The sequence below is a fragment of the Dufourea novaeangliae genome, unplaced genomic scaffold, assembly GCF_001272555.1.
Source record: "Dufourea novaeangliae isolate 0120121106 unplaced genomic scaffold, ASM127255v1 scaffold396, whole genome shotgun sequence".
Lineage (NCBI taxonomy): Eukaryota > Metazoa > Arthropoda > Insecta > Hymenoptera > Halictidae > Dufourea > Dufourea novaeangliae.
Window position 1 is genome coordinate 219,598 of NW_015374265.1, and position 26,961 is coordinate 246,558.

Genomic DNA, 26,961 nt, shown 5'->3' on the forward strand with positions numbered 1-26,961 from the left:
GAAACCGCAAGAAATGTGATTCTACCTTCCGCAGAACACAAATATGGTTCTTACGTGCAAACAAACAATCATTAGAATAAACTGACGCTTGTTTTCAAGTGTCAACATATGAGGGTAAACATACACAAAAAATTAGATTTTTAAAAAAATGACATTGGACCACTTCGCTTGGAATGACCCATTGTCGTTTCTATTATACACCATTTGATAAAATCCAATTCTTTCATTTGCAACGTTATTAACTAGAACGTACCTTATACAAGGTGTCTCCAAAATCGTGGTCCAATCGGAACGAAGGTGATTCCTCATATCAATAAATCAAAATATAGAATAAAATTTTTTTCATACGAAGTTCCGATTTCGAGAAAATCGTGTTTGAAGATTCATCCAAACTCCGTGTATAATATAGTGTTGGCAGTGCATAAGTAGAAACGGAATGCAATGAACAGACGCGCTAACCAAGTCATATTCAATTACACGCGTGTATCCAGGAGATTTTCAAATTCGATTATGTATCTGGAAACTGAAACCTTCAATAAAAAGATACTATTCTTTTTTTTACGACTTATTTTTGCATGTAGAATCACCACCTGACCGATTGTACCACCCGCCTTGCGACACCGTGTATGTCCTATTTGAATATGGATTATATAATGTTTGTATTCTATTTATTTCAGAAACTGAAACTGTGCTTCAAGACACGGTATATTTCTATTGTATTTTAGTATTTTTATAATACCGTATATTCTAGTATTTAAGGTACAGAATAAAAACAGAAAGATTGAAGAAGAAACAAAAATTGCCTCACATTTTTATCGACATCTACAAAAATATGTAATGTTGAAAAAATAAAACAATTGGATTACACAAACTCTTAAAAATTGTTCATTTCAAAATAATTTCCTTTAGTGATCGTTAGATATACTAATAGGATATGTACACAAGTACTTCAACTTGATTTCATTTGAAATGTATACGCTAGATTTTATAAGAAATACAAAACGACAGAAACAAACTACTGGGTCATGCATTTACTAACAATAATAATAATTTCTGACTCACCCCTACTAGTAGCACGTGTAATGTTGCAACATACTCCTATTAAAAGAAAAAAGAAAAAATAATTATGGAATAATGGAATTACATTAAAAATGCTGAAAATACATTTGAATATTACACATAGTTCACATATAGGGTGATTCACCTAACTTACACATTTGAGTAAATCCTAAATTGTACGTAGGTTGAAAAATTGTCGTATATAACAGATGCATGGTTTTGACGAGGGCCATTCCATAAGATATGCACTATCTTTGTGAATGGAGACATCCAGATACTTGAGGATTAATATTAATAATATTCATATTTTCATATTAATAATTATAATTATTTTTTTGAACGATGATGTAGTCTTCATGACACAGTTCAAAAGAATATGGAATTCTAAATAAAAATGCAAACATTTTAGTTGAAAAAACGAAATTGACCTTCAAATGTTCGAAACGCCTTTACCTAGAAAGAAAGTAAAGTTTGGAGATAAGACGACAGTCAACATTTCAGCTCACTACATTCAAACGTTATGAAATGCCCCCCCTCGAAACCATAGACAACTTCTATAAACAACATTTCAACCACCTAATAATAATTTACGAGTTTTCAGCTGTTAGGTGACTCGTCTTGTATTAACGTGATGTTCGGTCCAAATAATTTCGAAACGCTACAAAATTATGGAAATTTCCGTAACAAAAAAAAGGAAATCATTTCATCGGTGGAATAAAAACAGTGGATTACTTAATAGTAGGTATTCTCTAGATTATTTAATTAACTGAAGTTTACTTGTCTTTACTCTCAAAGTTTGTATTATATGCATTTATAGTATGCACAATTGTCTAGAATTCACTGTGCTTAAAAGTCTGGTAAAGTTTTATGGAGTTTTTACTGTATCTATAAAGAAACACTGCTTCGAATCGTTTAGCGTACGCTGCACTCATGTTGAAATTCGAGTCGTTTACAATGACGGACGAAGCAGAACTGACAGATTCTTAATAACGCGTCATAGTGTTTCAGATGTACTGCAAACTTGTATTTAAATTTTTGAAAAATATAAATTATTCTTCCAGATATCGTTCCAACGCTTTTGTGAAACAGATTGTATATAAATTTAGTATATAATACAGATAAATTGAGTGAAACTTTTTAAATTGTACAATTAAGTGGAACCCTTTATAGTAAATTTGTATTAATAATAAATCAATAATACTTTATATTAATTAATAAATCAATAACTGTCAGACCGTCTTCTTCGTTTCACTGTGAGTCGAATAGGCCGTACTGCACTTTACTCTGTGATCTTACAGTGCTCGTAACAATATTATTACATGTTATTTTTTCAGACAATCACATTTACATACTAGGCAAACAAAATGCACTAATTGTAGCTTTGCAAACGGTACAGCAGGATAAGGTGACGAAAATGTCCTTAGATCGATTTGGACTTGTGATACACCATTCGATAGCTTTTCAATTCCTATTGTCAGTTTTCTCTCTGTTTTTCCTGTTTAATGATGTGCCAAAATGAGTATCCCAGTTGTGAAAAATCAAAAACGCTAAAAAACAGTGAAAAATAATTGTTTCTTATTGAAGTTTTAAAGGCACCACATCTATCTATTCCCAATAGCGACATATTATCATAAGTCGTACCCTCAATTTTTCTGCAGACTTTTTAGTAGAGTGCGTCGTAATTACATAGTACAGTACTTATGTTAATATGTTGCTACTGTGAAAGGATAAATGTGGTGCCGTTAGAAAATCAATAAGAAACATATATTTTTCATTATTTCGTTGCGCTTTTGATTTTTTTCACAACTAGGATACCCAACTAAACAATCGCAAAAAAAATCTCCAACACGCGCCCTAATAAATATTATCTATCAGATTTTTTACAGAATTTTTGCACGTCATTAAACAGGGAAAATAGAGGGAAAACCTACAATCCAACTTTTCCCTATTACTACCTTCCTGATTGAAACAGAGGATTGAAACTTGGCACAGGCTATTTTTCTCTGGGCACTTCGGACCCCCTTATCCTGCTACAGTAGACTCGCGTTAAAGTAGCGGTGCGGAACTTTCGAGGCGGGATTTTCGTAGAAACAGAAGTATCTAGGTGGTAGTTCGGTCGACCCATCAATTGGATCAGAACTTTTTTTCCTACTGCTACTTTAACGTGCGCTACTTTAACGCGAGTCTACTGTATACCCGTTTCAAGTTTGCAGATGTTTCATTTTTTGGATTCTCCCGCACGAAACGATGTAAATTATTATTTTATTATAGGCATCTAAATACGTTTAAATAATGATCAAAGTGAAAAAGGCACCCAACATGCACCATGTTTTCTGATATTTTTGAATTACATGCTAAACGATATTAGATGCAGTTATGCTAAGTATCCGCGAGAAACTGCCAAAACAGCGTTTGCAGATTTTTAGTCAGCTCTGTCGTACCGAAAGAGTTAAAACTTGACGTAGGTGAAAAATGAAGCTCCGTTTAAAAACAGTATTATTTTTTCCTCTCAGTTGCTCATCCCGTAATGGATTCCATCCTTTTCGGTTGTACGAACAAATTACCGCACCCTACGTACCGAAATTCTTTGGACTTCGTGACAAGCTTCCGTGCGCTTAAATAAATGGCGGCCCTTTGGGTTACACGAGGTTCGAGACCGTCGTAAATGGAACTCTTAAACGGACGCATTAACAGCGACACGAAAAACTAATGAAGCGCCACGGGATAAAAATCTCGAGAAAGAATTTCTCGATTATCAATACGCTGAACTGTTTATGGGTACGTACATATTTAAAGTTAACTGTATATATACGGTTACAGAATGAACCGGCTGCTCGGTTAATTATATTTAGCTTTAAATCTTTCTGTTATCGATGCTACATTAATGACCGTGATATTATCGTATGGTCTTTAAGAACGTGTTTCGCTCGACCATTCATTATTTTTAAGTGTTAATGTAAATTTTGCGAAGGACCACAGGGCTTATAAATCTTTGCCGGACGTTTGCAATGTAGTTTTTTTTCCAAAGTTTATCGAACGCACGTTTAGACACTTTTGTTTTTCAAATTTTTCATGAATTTGTCCTGTAGGTGTACTATGTATCACCAAATTACATTTATCTACGATAAGAGAAAAAACTGTCCGCACAGTAAGGACGTGTAAACAAAAAGTGCTTCATTATTTGTATTACTAATTCTTAGGCTACAAAGATTTATGTATAAAATTACATTTTTTTGACTTCTGTTTATAAGAATCAGAACTCGGATATCATTTTTGCTAAAGAAAAACAGTAATTATTCGGAATAGTTTTCGAGATACTCAGGAAAATATGTTTCAATTTACATGATACTTATCAGATTTTTATTTATTAATTATTTATTATACCACGCACCCAACATCCTACCAAACACAACACACACACACACACACGATGTGCTCTGGGGCCCGACGAAGAAACTTCTTTCTTGTTTTTGGAGATAGGAATAACTAAACGTGTGTTTGGTGGGATGTTGGGTGCGTGGTTAACAGTGGCTGATGTGTCTTTAACCAACTCTGTCATTACAGACTGCCAGTCATAAATCTTAGTTTAACAAAAGTTTTTTGTGAATATCCGAAAAAAAGATAGAAACTTGTCTATTGTTCTGGGGGAGCGACTGCTGGCCCCACCCCCCGCCAGCTAACGAATCTAGTCTCAAACCTACTCCGATTACTCTTTCAAATATGTATCTTCTCTAAAATATTAGATACTGCCAATTCTTTCAAGGTCAAAGTCACTCAGGACGTTGACCTTACGACCTAGTCAGGGTCAAGGTCATTCAGGACGTTGACCTTACGACCTAGTCAGGGTCAAGGTCACTCAGGACGTTGACCTTTACAACCTAGTCAGGGTCAAGGTCATACACGAGGTTGCCTTTTTTCTACATAATTACCCATACAGAATAAAATACAGTACACAGTATCCAATATATTTTTGCGAATATCTCGGAAACTAAAGCCCAGCGGCGGTAACATGTATAGGGAAAAGGTATTCAGAATGATGACCTTGACAACATATTTCAAGGTCATTGGAATCGGTGACGATGAACCGATTCCGAATAATTACCGGGAAAACTTGTTTCATATCACCTCACGAGTCTCCTATTTCCGAGTCCTCCAACATTTTTGTTAAACCTTGTATAGGTACAGAAGGATAAACAAAATTGCAGCGAGCAAGGTTTAATTATTTGAAAAATCAATGCTGCTGAATGTAGTGCATAAATATAAGAATTTGCGTAACATAACGTACGAACCTACGAAATTATTTTTAAAAAGTGAATATGCGCAAACACTTTTTGTAGCCAATGCACATTCGTATATTATTCGCGTATGAAGAGAATCTCATTAATTATGAATGTCTGTTACCGCCACTATTATCGAAGACATAAAAAATGATTAAACGGAGGTTACATGATTTTAAAATCTGCATCTCATCTGGCAATACTGAAAACATTTTTTGAGCTATGTAACCTACTTTTAGTCATATTTTCATTACGACAATGTTGCCGGAAATCTTTTAGATCTTCAGAATTAGTAGGACAACTTGTATACACATTAGTAATAACAAATATAGTCAGTAAAAAGTATCAGTATAAAACTATAGTCATGAGGGAAACGGCTGATAGGAGGGACTTGTTTGAATGGTACGAAACGCAAAAATGAATAGTTTTCGCCATTAATGAATACACACAATTTTAATTAATTAATAATCACAGCATCTGCAGGCGGCAGTAGTTTTATACCTCATCTGGTACATGATACTTAACTGCACACATCGTACACTTTCGATTTAATAAAAGAACTTGGAAGTAAACGATTAATATATTGAGTCAATGCAGTTTAATGAGTTATCTGCAGACGATACAATCGTCATGATTTTGTGGAAACAATAAACAATCATATTAACATATTATTTGTCGATGTCAATATAACACAGTGAATTCGTCTTTAGTTCAAAAATTGACGCGATTGAGTTTATTTAAAATAAAAACTGAAATTGATCTCGCGAAAACAGAATTTTAAAATGTAAGAAATAAATATTACTAACACCGTGAAAAAACACTTCTGATCTGTTTGAAGAAGTTATGTCAATCTCACTTCGTGGTAAAAATTGAATAAATAAAAACAATCTAAAAGTATGTTTAATAGAATAAAACTTTCTATTGAAAATACATACGTTATGAAACAATCGTTATGTATTTCATTAAATGATTATTAAATTATAATTAAAATTATTATTATCCTACTCTGTCCGAGCGAAACCCATCAAAACCTCAACCACTGACTCAATATTATGATCGCCAAATAGTTGTATATTCAACAATTCTGAAAACCTCGTTCCGAAAGAGTCAATGGTTTTTCATTGTCCAGTGTTATTCGTCCAATCCATTAGGATGTCCAGACACTGGGAGGGACAAATCGGTCAGGGAAGCTTTCTCTCACGGCAAGAGCCCACGGGGCACGCGTAAATGCAACGGCACGCCCCATTAAAAAAAAGAAAAAGAAAAAAAAATTTAACGAACGTTTCGGCCCCGCTGCAGAAACAACCGGAATACCCTCGCTTATTCCGCCAAGAGCGAGGACAACGAGACGAAACGAGAGAATAAAGACTACGCGAAAAAAAAAAGGGCGGAAAAGGGTAAGGGACCGAGAGGGGGGGGGGGGAATTAGCAGCAGCACGTTTCAGGCTGCGCAATAATTCCCGAGGCGCGTGTTACTCGTACGGGGGGTACGGTGTTTTCTTTTTAAAAATTTATGGGCGCAACGACTGGTGCAACAGCACGCCGGTCGCCCCGAGGTGAATTTGTACGGATAAAAGGAAAAAAGAGGAGCGCCGCCTCTGGATACGTAAGTATGCGCCGCCGTTCGTGGCAGCGAACGGAAGAGAACAACAAGCGATCTGGTCGAGTTGTTGATCTTAAGTGTGCAGGAACTCGAACCTCCTCGGGGCCATAACAATTTCCGCGATGATTCTCCAAGCCGTACTTCCCAATAGGTAGACACCGTTTGCTCTTTTGGATTGATGGAAAAATGGAGTGGCATAGGGTAGGGTAAGTGTGGGTATTACTGCGGACTTTTGAGATAGGTTAACTTTAGAGTGCTCGATAAAGCGTTCAAATGAATGAAAGTCCCTGGTTCTTGCTTTTAAAGAAAGCTGGATGACATTAATTCCATTAAAAAATGAGATCGGGGTACCTAATAGACGGATATAATAGAAACCAAAGAAATTAGAACCATATCTCGTTGCAGAAATTACTGCGGACATGCATGTATTACTGTGTGCCAGTTACTAACGCAATACCTATTACTGCGCGTATGTTACTGCGGATTTGTGTTAAGTAAAATATCAGTATAAATACCTATATCCTGTGCATAGAAAAATTATTTAATTTTATTTAGAAGAAAGATATTTAAGTTTTTTTTTATTTTTTGTATTACTACTGTTCAAGTTAAATGTGTACTAATTACGAATTTATAATACATAATTAGCTTTTTAAACTTTAACTATTATTTTTCTACTATCAAACAGAAAGGCATCCCATTCCCCTCGGTCTACCCTATTCCATGTGTGGCATCTCTGCTTTCCTAGCGTTTCTCTTTAATTTACCCTATAGGTGTCACTAAACTGGTGCTACAACTCAACAAAGGACAATTTTTTACGAAGAAGTAAGTAAATAATGTAAAATAAGTTCTTGATATAGTTTCTTTTTCGGGAAACTCAATTTTAAACGTTCGTCAACCAGGCGAGTTTACGAGGCTGATGTCTTGTCTGTCTATTACTGGCCGTTTCTACTTGCAGCAAACTGTAAACCGCGTAGAATGAACAGCACGGACGTAAGGTATCTAAGTGAATTTTTCAAAACTATAATGACTCGTAAGTTATTTGTTGTACGAAAAAATATTTGAAACAAAAGTTGCATGGTTTCCAAGAGCCACCATAACCCACATACGTAACCGCCACATTAGTGCGAATTGGGATTTGGAATTTTTCATGCTCAAGAACTTGAAGAAAATAAAAGCAAAGTGAACTCGTCACATACTTTTTAGAGTGCAAGGAATAAGCAAGAAATAATCTTTTAACTATGAAAATTTGTTATAAAGGAATAATAAATTAAAAAAAAAAAGACGAACAGGCGAAAGAATGTTTCACTGGTGCAATTCGCACTAGTATGGTATCTGAGGGTTAATAATTATTCTCGGATTCAGATAAAACTTCAAATTCTGCATAAAAAAGTATTATACCAAATGGGGTTTAAAACGAATAATTACTAAGATATGCTTATCATTTTCATCGAATTCGTAAACATGGCAACCTTTTAAAAGTACTAAAATTTATAAATCAACTAATTTCTTCATATTCATATTGCAAGAGAAGTTATAAGGAGAAAATGTATTGTTGTAACATTTTTGTTTCATCGTTATAAATAGTCTGCGGATCTTTATGCAAAATAACATTTTGTAAACTGATTCATATAGAAGAGAGCAAAAGTAGGAATTTCTTTATTTTCTTAAATATCGTACTGGATTAAGAATAAAATAGAAACCACGTTGCGTCGGATGAAAGTTTTGTCCTTTACTGTATTTCAGAGCGCCCCATAGACTATAAATGCATAAAAATCGCAGTCTAGTTATAAAAGTGTGTTAACCAGTAACTTTCACTGCTTTAGTAGTTCTAAATAGTGTTAATGTGCTCTGAATGTTACGATACTTTTGAACAGAGTTCCATTATGCACGCGCGAAATTTCAGTCCAAATCAGTAAATACATAAAAAAAGTTTTAGTGAAGTTCTTGCGCACCTTCAATCCGACATTTTCTTCATCGTGCTGTACACCTCCAGATTGATACACTTTTTTTTCAATCCTCCACGAATCCAGGAATGATACACGCGAAGCATTAAAAGCCATTTTGCAATCGCAGATCGATAAAGTATACAAAAACGTTAATTATTAGACTGCGCATTTTATGCATTTATAGCCCATAGGGCTCTGTGAAATGCAATAAAAGACAAAACTTTCATCGGATTCATTGACTTTTCTATTTTAGTTGGAACCCAAAAAGATACTTAAGAGGAACAATAAATTTCTACAAATGTTATTTTGCATAAAAATCCGCAGTCTAGTGATCAATCTTCAAACTCGATTTTCTCGAAAACGAAGCGTCGGACAAACAAATTTGATAACGAATTTGTTTCATATTTTTTTCACATATAAATACCCCATTTCCGATTGTACTACGACTTCCGATCCACCCTGTATTTGATGTACGTATTTCAAAACTTTACGCCATTTTCTCGAAATTCTTCAAACGTAAATAAAACACCGCTTTATTTAAACTTTGTCCAGCCTTTTACCATTTAACATAATATTTAAGCAACATACACTTTCTTTGTACTTTATTCAGCTTTGCTTTGCCAACAGCTTATCGTAAACGCATTATATTTAAAGAAGCTCCCGTTCGACCTGTATTTTATCGCTTGTTTGTTAATATATTTATTGTATAATATATACTATGCCGATGTTCGACGTCGTTCATTATGAATTAACAAGGCGCATAAATTTTTTTGCGGAACGCAATTTCATCGAAGGTCTCGCAATGTCAAGTAGCGTCCAGCACACGATGTTCAGCGGGAGGCGGCGAAGAAGGGCCCGAGGTACGGTCCATCCGAGGCAAGATATCAATGCCTCGAAAGTCCTAGAGGGACGGTTTTTTCGAGTGGGAGGGGGGGAAGGGAGGAGAAGGAGATGGGGAGGACGGATAATCATGGTGAAAATAACGACGGTCACGTGGCCGAGGCGGTGCAAGCGGCGCCGTAGACACGAAAATAATGACGACGAAGATAATGATGATGAACGCACGGAAAGAGAAAGGCTGTAGAACAAGCAAAAGCGAGGCCAAAGCCCCAGCCACAGAGTTTCAAAGTCAACCAAATCGAAAGGAAAGTATGAGAAGCAATAGAAGGGGTTACTGGCAATCTAGGCGACGATCGAGGAGGTGTGGCGGATCCCCCGGACCCGAACCCCTCTTAGTCTGTTCCGACCAATCGCGACGCGGCGGCGCTCGGGCCTGTTCCCGCGCGGACCCAATTGCGTACCGTCTTTCACAGTGACTTACAATAGTTTACCGGCCCCGTTCGAATAAAACCATCGTTCTGTTTGGCGACCGCTCGCTAAAACCCTTTCGTCGTCGAATTTTGCCGGGCAGTCGATTAGGGACAATCGGCTTGCTCGTTTTGTTCGGCTGCCAGGCTACCGCGCCGTGCGTCAAGCAGATGCGAAGTGCATCCTTCCTTTCATCCATCTTTAGTTTAATGTGATTCGTACCTGACTCTCTAGTCAATAAAGCATCATGTTAATAATTGGAGTTAAACACCGGCTAATATATTTTAATAGTATATACAAATTACATCTATGAAATTCAACGACATTTCCATTGATCATTCATCATTATATTGTAAATAAAAAATATATTTTGGTTAGTCGTATGACTCCGCGGTGCTCATTTCTGGTACGTTTGGCAACGTTGTTTTCGCACGCATATCTGTATACGTGGTGCGTGTTCACTTTTCCTGCGTAGTCAATATTCAATATTCTTATATGTAAAGTTAATTATATTCTCATGCATTATAATTGAGAAAATTCAAATTCATTAAAACACAAAATAAGTAAAATATTTTTAAATGCATTTGAATTTTGGGGGTATGACCCTACTTCTGCAACATTGCCAAGTCCTCCACATATTCCCAATAACCTACATATCCTGGATTTTATTGTCAAATATCTCCCTGGAATGTTCAGCATGGTACAAGATTTAGTTTATTATCAGAAAGTTCAGGATTTATACTTTCAGTACCTAATTTTTGAGAATAGAAAAGATTATACTTCCGGTAAGAAATCGTAAGACTGCCATATGAGCTGTGTTAAAAACTCAATTTTTGACAAGCTTTTCCTTATTTATTTGATCGGCGATCAAATTTCAAACTTTTGTTGTGTGTGTATTTCGTTCTAATAAACAATCTGTATGAATTTCATTTAATTATCTAGTCTTTCGAATTTGGCACGAACCACCTTAAGCAGAATTCCGAGCTTTCAGACGGCGTTATCCCGATGGCAGACGTTTGCAGACCATTGTGGCACATGTTTTTCAGGCTCTGAAGTTGAATAAAAATTTATCGTGATAGTGTCTAATTTACCCCATATTGAGTAACATTCGATAATATAGGTACTCGATTTTATTTTTTTTATGCTCTCACACAACAATCATCGGAATTCTTGCATTAGGGAAGATATTACAGTAGAAATTACATGAATAATGAAATAAACGAATTTCTATTATTGCTTTACACTATAAAGAAAATGTGAACTATGTTGTACACCATAAATAATATGAATGAAAATGACAATCCAATTTCTGTGTCATCTTTTCCACAAATTTTACTTTTACTTTCTGCATGCATCCTCAATTTATTCCTGCAATTAATGGTATAAATTTTCAAATAGTTTAATTTTAGTTGAGTTTGGAAGGGTTCAAAATTTTTTCTGAAAGGTGTTCCATGTCTACTATGATTTGTTATTTTGCATAAAAGTAATAGTAACACCAAACTGCTGCTGCACTACATAACTATTATACATAACAAAATATTGTTTTTTACGATATAATATAAGATATGAAGGCAAGTGTAGTAAAACTTGTTAGTAAAAATTAAGGAAATTATTATAGATATTAAATATGTTTTTATAAAGACTGATTCTGTGTGAATTCTTTCCAACTTTCTTTCGAAAGTTTTACATGTGGGATTCTATTAACCGACTTATAAAATAAGTATAAATAGCGTAATAGATCACAAAAAACTGAACAATTTCTGTATTTACAGTTTTGCTCTGTTATCGTATCGTTACAAAATCGATACTTGAAACTCTTGAAAGTCTTGACAGGCCTTGAATTTTAAGTTTCTGAAAATTCGACGGGTCCCAAAAGACTTGTAAATCTTGGAGGTCTTGAAAGCCTCGATACGTCTTGAGAGCTTGGCCAGTACACAGTATTCTACAAACGCTACATTTTGAAGGCTTTCCATGATACTGCTCGGACAAACGCATTCAAAATGCTTCTGTAAGCTACTAAATAATCGCCAAGATTTCAAGACTTATCAAAACTTCCAAGACTTTCAGGAGCAATGAAATCATCAAAAACTCAAGACTTTCAGGAATTTTAAACATCGAATCACGTTCAAAACAATTCGAATTTTTCGCCACATGTATACGGTAGATGTCCCAATTACTGTCACCTTAAGATTGTGGCGTAATGATTTTACGTGTTGTTAAACCTAAAAATCGTCTCACTTTAGAACATAATATTAATTAACACCTGTTTCTTAAAAAAAAAAACAGTTTTACACATTAAATACGAAGAGTTAATTAATAGTTAATAAAAATCTGCGAGCAAGCCCAATGTCCCTATAACTGCCACCTCAAAAATTAAAGTAAATCTTATATAGTAAAATTATGGCCCTTTCTTTAGTATGTTTTCGCCATCAGTTCCTACCTACGTAGTCGTATTTTTGACCCTCAAATTGCACTTTTGTTTTTCAACATTAATTTTTGCATATCAGATACATAGAAGTGTATGTATTTCTTTGTTTTTACGTAAATCAAAGTCTCAACTTAATAAAAAAATTTTCTAGACACTACATTTTATACGTTACGTTTTGATTGAATAAAATAAATAGAATGGCAGTAATAGGGTCAGTGGCAGTAATTGGGACACTTATCCCACACATATTCGAAGTGATTCGAAGTGTTTCAGAGCCCATCGCTAGGCGTTTCGCCTCGACCCTCCCTCTGAAAAAGGCTCTAATTTTCCAACGGGTAGGGGGCCCTTCTACCGGCATTCTTTGCTGCGCACCCCTCGTGTCCCGTCTCTTTATTCATCGTTTCACATTATGCACTTTACGCGGGCTTGTACACCTGTGACACCGTGGACTCCCCTAAAACACACAATGCCACTTGTTCCGGCGCGCAACCCTCGCGTAGGGTTGACGAACGACAATTGGGGTTATACGGGATTCCTCCGGCTTGTCCTGACACTGATTTCGATGCGTAGCCTGGCAAAAGGGGAACGGTACCCTCGAACACGCTAGGGTAAATGTAGGTATTACTGCGGACTTTTGGGATAGGTTAACTTTAAAGTGTTCGATAAAGCGTTCAAATGAATGAAAATCCCTGCTTCTTGTTTTGAGAAACTTGGAATTACATTAATTTCATAAAAAAAATGCAAACAGGGTACCTAATAGACCGATATAATAGAAAGCAAAGAAATTAAAACCACATCTCATTGCAGGAATGTGTGCCAGTTACTAACGAAATACCTATTACTGCGCATATGTTATTGTAGACTTGTGTTAAGAAAAATATTAGTATAAATACCTATATCCTGTAAATAGAAAAATTATTTGATTGATGCGATATAATATACAAGATAGAAAGTATTAATTTATTAGATATTTATAGTATTATATTAATCCTTATTACAATATGAACATTAATAATAAAAAAAATAATAGTAATAAACTTTTCAAAGGAAACAGAATTTTTTTATTCTGTTTTTTTTTCAATAACATTATTTCCGTAGCTTTATTTTTTAAGTGAGTAAATGCGGTTGAAAATAAGTTAGGTTATGCTGTCACCTGTCCTCAGTAATAAACACACGTGGTGTAAAGTACTGCACCTAATATTGCGGTGAAAAATAAAAATTAAAAATACACTGTAAATGAATGATGCATTGTTTTTGTGAAAAAATATCTTTTACTCTATAGAGTAATAACGCTACATATAACCAAGATATAAATGTTTTTTAAATAGGCGTTTAGAACCGTCATATTGGGAATTCGATCAAAGCTTCGTCTTGACAAATTTGAAACTACGATAAAAGAATTAATAACAAATTTGTTCTACATATTTACTAATAATTATTTATGATAAAGTTTAAAATAATTTTATCATTAATCTTCAAGAGCTTATATACTTTTCAACATTAAATATTATTCGTTTTATAAATATCCGCAGTAATACCAACACTTACTCTATGGAATTCTTGCATACAGCCCACCTGCGACGAAAGTATATAAACTATGGGTCACAGTTATTGAAAGAGGAACAGATTGTATTTTAGGAAGATTGAAGAATATCCGTAGAAGATGTAAGTATGGTAGATTATTCAAAGGTTGTCGCCAAATTGGAACAATGAACGGTACTGCAGTGATCCGTCGATGAATGCGACACGAACAACAGCGTGTTTTCCACAACTGGGGGGCTCCATTTGTGGAACAAATTAAAATAGGGTCAACAGAAACTAAGCAGAGGTGATTTCGTGCAAACAACAAATTTATGAAGGGCTGACAATTTTTCCGCCTTGCCATGAATTGCTCAGAAACGGCCCCCAGTATGTTGCACTCATCGAGACATTACTGTATTGGGTCATTACGGAAGTTTTGATGGATTTTGCCGAAGATCATGCGATCGTGCACGGGTTTGTTGAAACAATAAACAATTGTGTTAATAGATTATGTGTCAATGAAAATATAATATAGTGAAATATTGTTTAGAACAAAAATTGACGCGGTAGAATGTGTTTTAGTAATTGGAATAAAATTTCAATTAAGCTACTGAAAAAGTTTTAAAATAGAAAGAATAAACGTTACAAATACTGCATAAAACATTTGTGATCCGTTTGAAGAAAGTGTTATATTAATCCCACTCTGGTAAACTGTAAATTTGTTAATATAATTTAATTGTATAAATTCACTAAATAATAATATTCCAAAAATTCGTTCAGTAGAATAAACATTTCTATTGAAAATACATATGTTATAAAAGAATCATTAAATTGTAGTTACATATTTATTATTAGTCTGTTCCTTTAGAACAAAACACATCAAAACTTTTACACTAAACCAATAGAAACATAATTGATCCTGTAAACAAAGGGTTACATAATATATATTCAAATACTTTTTGCATAAGTAACGAAGTCATGTTCAATCAATGTACAGAATAATATAATATGACCAAAAAGGAAGTGAATGACCGATCTACGAAGTTTGTAAATGTTTTGTTCCTGTAATTCGAAGCTGTAGAATAGTTCCTTTGCTAGGTCGAAGAATTTTATGAAGTAGTTTGTACTTTAAAATTTGTTCATGTGCAATTAACGAAACCGTGTGACATTAAATATTGCCATTTTTTTCAAACCGTGGTAAAATAAATATAGAAACCCTGCGCCACAAATATTGTATAAATCGGAAGTTAGCTGTATTTGTATAACAAGTCATTTTATGATTCTACCCATTTGAATGCAATATCTGCTATAAAATGTGCCTTAAGCATTCACGCTATCTGAAATAACGAAATCTTTTACTTTCTTACTACATAGGTACTTACTCTAAATATCTTCAAATTGGAAGCATCTTTTGCTTGTAAATTAATTCTACTCGGAAAAAATTAATTATGACAGCGATGTTGGTTTGAATTATAATATGAAATTCAAAACACATAAGCAGACTACAGACGTATTTACTCATACGTAATTTCTCTTCAGCATGAAAGCAAGATTTACACAAAATTTTATTTCTTTTACCATCAGTTCTTTACGAAGATATCAACAAATAAGAAGTGTCATTAAATTACGGTATACTTTTTTATTGGACTGGACTTTACTGATTCAGTTATGATACTGCTCAAGTTTATTTCGTTCTTTAATTTAATTGGCGTGTTAAAAATATATTCTCTGAAGAGATGACAAAATTATAGAATTATTTAGCGCGTTTCAAGAAATACGACATTGCATTTTTAATCTTTTCGGTGTTTCATTAAAATTCTACATTAAAAATACATTTTTCATCGTAACAGTTCTAATCATTAGACTGCGGATTTTTATGCAAAATCTACGTTTTCACTTAATTTTTAAAGACAGGAGCAATTGTAGAAATCAGGTGAGTTTTCTGTTCAACCTGTTGATGTCTTTGAACACTTGTTCAGGTTGGTAAAAGTCATAATTAGACTGTGTATGTTTATGCAAAATAACATTTTATAAAGTGATTCGTACAGACAAGAGCAGAAGTAGGAATAAAATAGAAAACTCGTTGGATCCGATGAAAGTTTTGTTTTTTATTGTATTTCACAGAGTCTTATAGGCTATAAATGCATAAAATCCGCAGTCTAGTTATCATAAGTAAGATTTTCCATTATCGGTGTTACGTATGCATTATCAATGCCACGGGTAATTTACTAAAAAAAATTAGGATCGTTTTTTTTCTCAATTCATAGGTCAGGGAAACTACTTACGTTTCGTTTTACTATAAAACCGTAAAACCTTTGTGTCGCTGCATTAGCGTGTAACCAAGTTTCCCTGCACCTGCGCAAGACCAAACAGGTATAAACGAGCATGAATAAAACTGCACGTTATTCAACCGGAGCCGAGGGCGTGTAATATATTTGCCGCTTGTTTTTCGAGCAAGATAAATTGGCAATAACGAATCGGAAAACACGTTTGAATCGTAGAAAATATACGTGTAGGATCTGGGCATGCAATTTATTTATCAACAAATTCTCTGTTTAGCTGCTACTTTTATGTCGCATAACTTTAATCGATTAATAACGATTATTTACATTCATTTCTAAGAAACGCTTGTTTCTCTAAACAACGTCGAAATTAAACTTGAATGATTTTCCATCAAAGACACTGGCTTTAAACTCTGGAATATTTATTTCAATGACCACGTGTACTGAATATTTATTTCAATGAATACGTGAGTGAGGCCTTCATCATTTTCTTACGATTTACATAATTACCTCGCGACTTCATAAAAATAATTATTAAATGCTTATCACAACCTCGATAGGTATACTAACAATTTCGATAAAGTTGAATGAAACTGTTAATTTATTTTTAATTCGATACAACCCTCGCCACATTAGTCGACATTTCCAAATTTTAGATCAGAACTAGGAATTCAAATTTAAAACACAGCGCCTAGTAGACCAAAAAATAGGACCTATTAGATTCAAGAAGAAGGTTAACAAAGTAAATATTGTGATAGATCTGGATTTAAAAGTTCCTGTTTCATTTAAAAAATTGTTTTAACGTTGGAAGTTTTATAGGTGTTCGTCTCACAATCAAAGTGTTAATAAAATAAACAATCTGTATTTGCATAAACTCCAGCAGTCTATATACAACGTTACCATATTATTGTTATTCCTGTCGTTAATGAAATATGAATTAATTAATGATATTTATTACAGACATTACTTTCATCATCGTTTAAAAAACCCATTAATTGAGGCAATAAGTTTCTATTTAATTCCCATATTCATACATTACTTCATAAAAATATAAGTTTGTTTAAACATCTGATCGATCTGATGAATCAAGTCCTGAGTTATCAGCGTATCGTTTATCATATTATACAGATGTAATTTGAATATGTCCAAAGTGTAGATAATGTTCAAAAAGGTAAATGAAATCTTGATCTCTAATCGAATATTTAATACGAATTTAATAAACCAATGATCGATCTCTATTGTTAGAGAGACGATACAGGTAATTCAGGAGGATCTGGTCGAATATCAGTCGAATGGTACCCTACATCAAACAAAACGACCATTCGACCATGACGCGTATCGCCAAAGTATTGGATTTCATCGACGAAAAGATCCCACCAGAATTCCTAACCAGAACGACATCCCCGAGTCGAGGATTCTGTTTTATTGTTCCAGTTTACTTACTGCGCCATTCTCTCCCCCCATTCGCGAGTTCCACCGTTCGATCTTTTTTTTCATCACTGTGTTTTTGATGAAATGTACGTTCTGAATAATGAAAAAACCGCAATAGAAAGCATAATTTACCTTTTACAGTTTAATTACGCGTGATTGTTTCCATTAAAAAATGTAGTTGATTCTCTTATTTAGTAGAAAATTAAAAGATCTAAACTACCTATAAATGTAAAAGTATTGTGATATAATGAAATTAAACACAATTAAACGAATGTCACACATATACCTACGGTGCATAAAAATTACAAGATCCACTATATATAAGATGAAATAGTTATTTAAACTCGTAGGAAGCATATTCAACACTGAATATTTATTACATAATTGCCTTAAAGCTGGAACTACTAAACCCGTATAAACAATGGATTTCAGATTTCTTCTCTTACAAGAACTAAAAATCATAAATGTACCTTCATCAAAATTTATATTGAGCTTCAATTTATTGCATACATGCAACGTCGGTAGTGTAGTGTTCGTACAACTCCATTTTAAAACAACGCTTAAGGCGTGACTTACTATACACACGAAGAAAAAAAATTTCAATTTATCCCATTGTTGCTTGGTGTCGCAATTTTAATGAACAGGAATATAATGTCTAATAATAACTTCAAAACGACTATATTTTTTAGTACCTAATAATTGAAAGAATGTGTGAAATAGCTGGGAACTGTTTCAGCTTCGAAATTATAAAAAAAGTTGCGAGACATGGTAAAGTCACAGATTCTTAATTATAATAAAAAAAATGATACTACTCATAGTGATATACAGAAATAACAGTTTCCATTTACGTTTTTCGATGAAACAAGGAATGATCATTTCTCAGAATTTTTCGGAAAAGAGTCATGGTGTGGAGTAATGTCATTTTCGTAGATGAGTGTAAATTTAATATTTTTAGTTCAGCCAAATTCTTAGTTAAATACAAAAACGTTGTGGTCTGGGACTGTGTATTAAGCAACGGAGTGGGAAATTTGATTTTATTAATGTTACAATAGACAAAAATAAAAAATTTAATGCTAAGTGCCATTAAGATGGGTATTCACAGAATTTTTTAATTTTATCAGGATAACAATCCGAAACATAAACCATGATACGGGATTATGTACTTGCTTTATCATTGTTCGAAAGTCTTAGATCCTCCTTATCAGTCCCCAGGTCTAAAACCCATCGAGAATTTACGAGATAATTTGAATCGTACAATAAGGACAACACCGATAAATTCGAAAGAAGAACTTGAAAAAAGATTAAAAAACCAAAGGGAGCGAACAAGTCCAAAATATCTTTAAGAAATAACTTATAACTAAAACTACTTAAATAAATTTTTATTATATAATAAAGTTTTCAGTATATATATATATATAAACGATTAAAGTGTGTAAATAAAACCAAATAAAAAATGCTACTAAACATTAAAAGAATAAGCATTAATTGTAACCGAGACACAAATTTTCAGGTGAAAGTAACTGTATGTGACACTAGACATAAATAAAACACATAATTTACTGTTAAAATACTATCAAAGAAATGAACAACACTATAGTATACAAGCCTATAATTCCATAGACAAAATATGCGCTAACAGCCACCGGAGCTATAGTCAAAATCAAGGCTTAAAACTCTCATGATTTCGATTTAGGTCCTTGAAACAGTTATGAAGAACCTTTATTCTGAATAACTGTTACGAAGAACATAAATTTCCGACTATATCAGTTTCAGTTACGGTTCCTATATCAGCTCCCATATCAGTTGTATAACCGTTGTTTTTTACGTTTCATATAAGTCCCAAAACAGTTAATAAAACCGATTCTCGCAAGGATTGTACAGAATTCTACAGTAAACGAAATCACAACATATTACAGCTCTATATTACCATGTAATGGCAAAATTATTTTTAAATTATTATGAATAAGTAAATATATGCATATGCACACATTTATACATATACAATTATTTTGTTATATGAAAAGTCTTGATTAATATCAATTTTTAACTGTTTAATAAAATTTTACCATACTAACTTGGCCAAAACTATGCTTATATGTGTACAATAATCTATATCCGTAATATGTCAAATTCTGTTATTATGAGAATCGGTTCTGTATCTGTTTTGGAACTTATATAAAACCTAAAAAAATAACGGTTATAGAATTGACATGGGAACCGTAACTGAAAATGATATAGTTTGAAATTTAGATTCTTCATAACAGTTATTCGAAATAAAGGCTCTTGATAACTCTTTCAATAGGAGCAATTTGAAACAGTTATTTTCGGAACCGTTTTAACCCTTGGTAAAAACTCGCAACAGCATGTCTGGAATTACCTTGGCTTTACGTTAAATCTTTCGAACTGGTGACCCAGAACAATCGATGATATTCGAACGAAATATAATTATAATAACAATTCGGCTTTATTACACAATATGAAATTGTTATAACAAAACAGAGGAGAAAGAGGTATTAAAAATATAGAATTCAGGGGTTATAGTGGTTCATATCAAATTAACAATACTGAGAATCGGTGGTATTTCATACGCTGAAAAAACAATAATAACTGTTTTCTGCAGCCCAATAAGTATCTTGATGAAACAGTACCAGATTCTAATAATTAGAACTAAAACTATAAGCATTGAATCTACGTATACTAAATTAAGTAGTATAATATAGTAATATACATAATATATAGTAAAATTTAGCATAATATAGTATAACATAAAATGTATAGTAAATTAAAAGTCAACATAAACACTGCCAAAAGCACCATGAGAATTTCAATAATTGTTAAATAAGAAATCTGCAATTCGTCATTTTGACGGATTCTGCAGTTCTCTAGTGTTAAGATCAAGGACTTCTACTGAAACGTAAAATATCGGTATTACACCGGTATTTGCGGTTGAACATATGCCCTGTATAACCCTATATAAGTCCTACCCTTATAGAAACCGAAAAAATACCGGCATTTATTTCGGTTTTCGGTAATATATCGGTTTCGGTATAGCTTTGATGGCATAATATCGGTATCAAAATCATACCGGTTTAAGTCCCTGGTTAAAATACACACTCGCAGGATTACAGATTTTCCTAAGGCAAATCTGCAATCGGTACACGCCAAGAATATCGACAACGCTCTACACCGCATCATCGAGAGATCGGAAAAGAAAATACTGCAAACGCCTTAACCGAACGTTCTTATCCCGAAGACAAATATTTCCCTACTCGCGAGGCGCGCTTGAGGCCCGTACGGCAGGCCTCGATACGGGGCCGTGGCAAGCAATTAATTCGTCAAATTGATATTCCTCCCAAGGAATTCTCGAACGGGGACCCAGGACTTCCCTGTCGCGGACCCCAAGTGTGCGTCCCCCTTGAAAAACACCGGCGGGGCTGGCCGTTGAAAATTCGTGGTCGCGCAGGGTGTATATCTCGCGACCGCCCGAAAGTATCTAAAAATAAATAAGCGTGCCCGTTCCCCCTCGTGGCCCGATGGTGTGGTGTGCACACGTGTGTTGGCGCAGACCGAGACTGGATCAAACGGGGTGAGAGCGAGCAAGAGGGGAGGCAGAGAGAAAGAGTAAGCGAGGCCGCCGTAGGGGGGGGAGAGAAAGGAGGACTCGGGGGAATAGAGAAACGAAGAGTTGACGGTGGGAGGGGTGTGGAGGAGAGGGGAGGAGGAAGGACGAACAGAGGAAAGATGAGGCGAACGTGAGTCTCGGCGTGGGAATAAGCGGCAGGTGCGCGACGGCGCTACCGGGGAGCCACTTGTGGGGGCAAAGTCCCCCGGTTGGGCCCCCTCCGTGCTACGGAAAGCCGTGGCACCGGGACACTCCGGGGCCCCACCTCGGGGGCCCACCTACCCCCACCCAACTTGAAGTAATCAAAAAGTATTGCACGTGTAAAATTGACCGTAAGCTCCGGGAGCGTGATCGCGACCGACTTCGAGTCATTCCCTCCGGGAATCGAATTTCTTTTTGTTGCACTGTTACTTTTTTATCATTTTTGTACGTATCCCCCACCGACGGGGGCCGAGGGTGAAGTAGCAGGAGGGAACGAGGTGCGGTAGGACGTTGATTATCTGGACAAGCGAATCTCCTTACTGCACGTGACACTTTGTTTAACGCGATATCTGGCTGGGATTTATTTTTCACATATCGCGACCTTAATAAGTAAACCTCGTAACTCCACTTTTGGGCAAATTTTGCATTTTAGTGTCACCCGAACAGAGTTGGGCAGAATGTTATTCGAATAATACTAATTCACACAGTAAATAGCAGCAGTATCTAAGGGTGTCGTTCTGAGCTTGAAACAGTTAATGAAAATAAATAATTGTTCGACAAATGTCGATTCATTCATAAAGAAGTATTATTTTATTATAAAAATTGAAATTTTCACGTTTAAACAATTAAAAATGACGAAATACTTTTTTTTATCTTTTATTCGTTATTCGAAACTTTTTATCTAGATAATGAGTTTGCCCATCTCTGCACCCAAAGCACTCAAAATAAATACATTGTCCTGAATAATTCCACAACTCCTGTAAATTAAATGAAGTTCAAAAAAACTTACTTATTTTCTGTAATTTAATAAGTTCAATTCATTCTAAGTGATCAAAATCATAGATTTTGCATTTTGAGATATTCAGGTTTTCGTGTTTCGAATAAGAACGCCATTCGATTCAATATTTTATTCTTTTTAGAAAGTTGATCCATGTCGTTATATATCTATTGATGTAGCATCCTACAATACGTCACAGATGAAATGTTTAGTATATTCACTGGATTAAACCAACTTCATAATTTTAGATTTTATGCATTTACAGCCTATAAAAATGTATTCAAAATACAATAAAAGGCAAAACTTCTATCTTTTTTATCTTATTTTTAACTCAATAAGATGCTTAAAAGAAGAATGAAATTTTTGTTTTTGTTCTTGTCAGTTCAAGGACAAAATAAAAGAGGAAGAAACCAAAAGTACAAAGCAAAAAATTAAACTATGTGATGATTCGAAGATTTTTTTTAGAGAAACTGGAACCAGTCAAAACTAAGTCTTCTCTCCCATTATACATTTCCTGTATGAAACATTGACAGAACATATACAGCTTCGAAGGGACGACTTGAACAATAATTAAAAGCAGTCACTAGTCACAGAATAACAAATTCATAATTACCTCAAAACGGTTGCTATATTAACTTCCAATATCAAATCAGAAATAACTGAAATTAAGTTCATTAACCAATTAATAAGGTTAAATTTTAATGAACTATTTATAACTACGTCCGACAGTAGTATTTGGTGCAGTGCCTGCGGAAACTGTTAATCAGGATTTAAAATTCTCATGAAACCGTGTCCGAAGCAAACCGTATTTACAACTCATAATAAGGAAGGGCGCAGGACCGCACCTGTGTCCTTGTGACCCATTTTTTTTCATAATTTCTTTCCTTCGCCTTCGATTCATAATTACCCAGGAAATAAGGATTCGCGAATTAGGATCTTTGGATAATATCATATCGGAGTACGTTCGAATTCGTAACGGTATTTACTCGTTCTGTTGTGGAATGAAATAAACCTCAGAACGGAGAAAAAGAAACTGACGAACGATCTTCTCGAAGAACCAGCGAACCGTGGACACGCACTTGAAGAAAGTGATACGTCAGTGTCCCTGTATTCTGACTGCCAAAAGAATCAGGTTAGCCAAGCGGAGGGTGTTAAACATTTGGTTTTCGTATGCAAGCAAAAATGATTTGCAAAATAAAATGTTTACTTTGGCACACCCCGACAGGTTATATCGAAGTGCTTTGGGTGTGTAAGACAAATATTTTGACGTACAGCTGTTTATGTAAAACTTTCCAATTCGACTTTCTGTTTTTTCCCGCTCACATTTATTCCAATTATCAGTCATGATTAGACTGCGGATTCTACGGTGTATTGTGAACAGACATAACTTGAGAAAAGCAGAACTTTAATTATGGTTAATACCATCTTAATACTATCTTTTTAAGTCATGAAATCCTTAATGCTAAAAGAAAATACCTACTTGATCCTTGTTTTCATGAATCAGTTTACAAAAATATGGTTTTGCATAAATATCCGCAATCTAATCGTAATATTTACTGGTTTTTAAAAATACACGACTGCAGAAAACATTGTGTAACATTAACTATCAGTCTGTGGATTTCTAATTAACAATGAGTATGATATTTCTAATATGGAAATATGCCTAAACGTTTGTTACAATAAAGAAATTGAGAATCTTACCTTATTGCTATGATACCTACAATTAATATACGTATCTGAAAAAGAACGAATAAAAAAAAGAATTCCTAGAAAAAGGGAGGATGTTAAAGTTAAAACATTCTCGTTATTAAATTCTCAGTTTACGTTAGTCCATTTTATCAGTCGATTATTTGCATTAAGTATTATCGCTCATTTCTCGTTATGTAGTAATTCCCTACCTTAATCATTCACGATAGAAGAAATATTTTCTTGAACTATGTATGTATATACTTTGCGATTAAATTAGATAGGAAGTTGTAAGTCTCCCTGATAAACGTTCAAATTAATTTCCACCACCTTCTTATTTCTTAGTTGTAACAACAAAATTGATTTTCTAAATAATAACAGTATGTTTTAACATATAGAAAATATAAATTGTAATGAACAATTGAAAAAGATTCAAATAAAATTTTTGTTCCACGTGTTATAACAATGGTCCGGGATAAATGTAACAAATATCAATGTTAGGATAATGAAACTATACATTTTTGTACATTCAAATCACTTTACTTATGTTTTAGTAAATCACAGATGGATATTAAGATTAGCAGTTCAATCACCTTTTCTCAGTGCATCCTTTGACAAAGAATTGAGAGCATGGCGGTCAATAACCTGCGTCCGTGGTAAATACCCTATAGCGAATTACGAGCTTGTCAGTTTTTTCGGTGACAGTGCCGAATTGTGCGGTTTCTGGATGGTGGGAAATAATCTGCCTGAGGCTGATTCTCGACGGCTGCTGAATGAGACTTACACTATAGAAGACATTTGAAGTTTAAAACGTGTAAAGTGGTTTTATAAATGTATAAAAACACATAAGGGTACAATACACTACAGAAATTACAAAAACAACATCGTGTCATTTACAAATTAAAGATTAAACTCTTGTTTCTGCAACAATCTATGGCTAAATAAGTTACGAAACTATATTAAAATAACTGGTTGTAACTTTTTCAACAGAAATAAAGTTATTTATAAAAGTTTAGACGAAAAAAAGAATTACTTTTGACGTGAAAAAAATCTTCAAATCGTCTAACTTTTGTAGGCCTTATCGCAGATTATGTATAAACTAGTATTGCCAATTTTTCAAAAAAAATTCACCTACATTTAAAATTGTTATCCTTTACAGTATCAAATATATTTTTGCGAGTATCTCGGAAACTAAAGCCGAGCGGCAAAACATGTATAGGGAAAAGTTGTTGAGAATAATGACCTTGACAACATATTTCATGGTAATTGTATATCGGTGAGGACCCACTATTCCGAAAAATTACCACTAATTTCTTTCCGCTTCCAGAAGAACCTATTTTATCTGACGTATAGCGTCGAAATTGAACCCAAAGGCAAATAACTACTACAAACAACAACAAAATTTTACTAAATTTGACAGATGCAACCTTCTATTTTGTTATAGCATATTAAAACCACAAAGTGATTGAAAGTAATATACAGTGAGAGTGAAAAGTGAGTATGAACACTTTGAAAGTATGGGATTCATTGATATTTATTTCTCTCACTTTAGAATCTAACATTTCGTAAATCTAACATTACATTGAGATCTGCTGACTGTAGGGGTAGGACCTAACTGATTGAAAGTGTTTTTCCAATTTTTATTTTAAATTTTATTATAAGGAACCTTTATTTTCATTTAAAAAGCATTTTAATTAAGAAAGAATTTAATTTTTATTATAAATTCAAATTTTATTATAAAGAAACAAGTTTTCACCACGTTTGCTACCCTACATATTTTGGGTCATGAACTCTCACTAAAAGACCCATGCTTGCAGCTAAATTTGATTTTGAAATATTTCAATATCTAAATCTGTTCATGGTAGGGGAAAGGTGTCTAAAACGATCCCTCGGGGTAAAATGATTCCTGGCTGCCATGTGGTGATTAGTGGTGCTATATCGTAATGTCGTTCTACAATAGTTCTCCCCGCACGTCACTAGTTGTTGCTCGAAGTGCCATGTGAATATCAGTGCTCTGTGTGTTGTCCACAAGAAAAATTTAAAATTATTCCAATCTATCTAAGATAAGGTCTTTTTCAATGTTGTGTAACTTTTGTCATAAACGGTTTAATGTGACAGCTGGTTCTTACGCGGATTTAACCACAATTCAATAATAAGTTAATTAATGTTACTTACCGCATGCAATAAGTTGATGTTATATTTAACCACTGAATGTGAGTTGGGTGATTGGGGTTATATGATCCTTCTCTAGTAGGATAAAATGATCCCAGGAATCATTTTACCCATATGCTATATTATTGTTTTTTGTTTAAATTACAAAATGATCCTTAAGTATGTCTTCAAAGAAATGTGAATAAAAAATATAATTGATCACGTAGCTAAATTTTATTTAAGCCAATGATAAGATAGATAGACTAACTTACAAAAACTACTTTACTTTTATTTAAATAGTAAGAATTTGTATTTTTTTTATAAATTACGCCTTAAAGGATTTGTTATAGACACCTTTCCCCTACTATGAATAAAAACCAACTGTCCTACATCAGAGGTTGCCATGCTGTCAAATTGGTTTTTTTTTTATAAATTACGCCTTAAAGGAATCGTTTTAGACACCTTTCCCCTACTATGAATAAAAACCAACTGTCCTACATCAGAGGTTGCCATGCTGTCCGCAAAGCATAATAGTACATTCACCATGTTTAACCAAACTTTGTGCTTATAGTTCCAAATTTCTTTTTCTCGGACATGTTGACAGCCTATTTATCCCGAGAACGTTAAAAAAATCATATCCAACTGCATTACTACCATGATCAGTAGCA

The 26,961-nt window shown here is 34.1% G+C and overlaps 1 protein-coding gene across 1 annotated transcript in view; it reads right to left on the reverse strand.

The window, feature by feature from the left end:
- Positions 1–26,961, reverse strand: part of LOC107192650 (tubulin polyglutamylase TTLL4-like) — a 208,900-nt gene that overhangs the window by 115,862 nt on the left and 66,077 nt on the right. Inside the window, exon 2 of the mRNA XM_015581962.1 lies at positions 1,063–1,098. The gene's annotated coding sequence lies outside the window, so the exon portion shown is untranslated. The remainder of the gene's footprint in view (positions 1–1,062; positions 1,099–26,961) is intronic.